At 39.7% G+C, this 1,422-nt stretch overlaps 1 non-coding gene across 1 annotated transcript; it reads left to right on the forward strand.

The window, feature by feature from the left end:
* The first annotated feature begins 648 nt into the window (after positions 1-648).
* On the forward strand, positions 649-810 carry LOC122482401. Its single transcript, XR_006297181.1, has one exon. It is a non-coding gene; the product is annotated as a U1 spliceosomal RNA (small nuclear RNA).
* The last annotated feature ends 612 nt before the right edge of the window (positions 811-1,422 follow it).

Below are 1,422 nucleotides of genomic sequence, written 5' to 3' on the forward strand. Positions count from 1 at the left end.
TTCTCTAAAATGAAAGAAGTGAGCCTATTGACTCAAGGGGGAAATTGACCATATTTGCTGCTAATAATAAAATTTCAGCTTTTGAGTGAAAATTAGCCTTTTGGAATGTTTGTATCCACCACTGTGAGTTTAGTAGCTTCCCAATACTTAAGGACTTAAAACAAATTTTTTTAAATGTTTATTTTTGAGAGAGACAGAGACAGAGCAGGGGAGAGGCAGAGAGAGAGGGAGACATGGAATCCAAAGCAGTCTCCAGGCTCCGAGCTGTCAGCACAGAGCCCGATGCGGGGCTCAAACTCACAAGCAGTGAGATCATGACCTGAGCTGAGGTCGGACGCTTAACCGACTGAACCACCCAGGCGCCCCTACTTAAGGACTTCTGATGAGATCAATGGTGACATTAATGAATATAATTTATTTTACATTGTATAATAACATGTGTCGACATTTAGAAGATCTCCATAGCTCAGTGAACCCTATTTTCCAAGTGTTACAAAATCAGTCACGGATAAAAGATGCATTCAAAGTGCATGATAGACCAATGTATTTTAACTTAACGAAAAATTGGTTTCAGATTCCACACTGAAACTAAATTTTGCAAGTCTTCATTTGTTAAGTTTTGGTATTGTATCAAAGAGGAATATCCACATACTTACCAGGCGAGGGAAAACCGTGATCATAAAGGTGCTTTTCTGGGCAAGGCCCATCCATTGCAATTCTCGGGGTGCCGATCTCTTCAATTTCCCCAAATGCGGGAGACTCGGTTGTGTAATTTAAGGCAGTGGGGGACGGCGTTCACTTTCTTCTCTTAAAAAAAGGAAAAGAGGAATATCACAGTTATCTGAAAAAGCTTTTAAAATAATCCTCCTTGGGGTGCCTGGGTGGCTCAGTTGTTTAAGCATCGGACTTGGGCTCGGGTCGTGATCTCCCAGTTTATGAGCTCGAGCCCACGTCGGGCTCTGTGCTGACAGCTCAGAGCCTGGAGCCTGGTTCGGATTCTGTGTTTCCCTCTCTCTCTGCCCCTCCTCCACTCCTGCTCTGTCTCTCTCAAAAAAATAAATACATAAACATTTTAAATAAAGAAATAAAATAACCCTCCTTTTTCCATTTTTATATCTGTGTGAGGCTGAATTTTGTTCCTATACCGCAACTAAAACAAATCTCAACAGATTGAGTAAAGGAGCAAAGAAGCAGTTATAGGGATCTAGCCGCCTTTTATTAAGCCAGACATTTAAAGAGATGCGCAAAACTGTCAAACAATGTCATTCTTCCCGCTAATTTTTTTTTTATTTGGAAAATGTCGTTATTTTTCATTGAAAAGGGTGTTATTTGTGTTAACTTTAGTGGGTTCATCATTTTTACTTAAAAATATGTTTTTAAACTTTTTGTAATGTTTATTTATTTTTGAGAGAGAGAGCATGC

The sequence above is a fragment of the Prionailurus bengalensis genome, chromosome C1 (assembly GCF_016509475.1).
Source record: "Prionailurus bengalensis isolate Pbe53 chromosome C1, Fcat_Pben_1.1_paternal_pri, whole genome shotgun sequence".
NCBI lineage: Eukaryota > Metazoa > Chordata > Mammalia > Carnivora > Felidae > Prionailurus > Prionailurus bengalensis.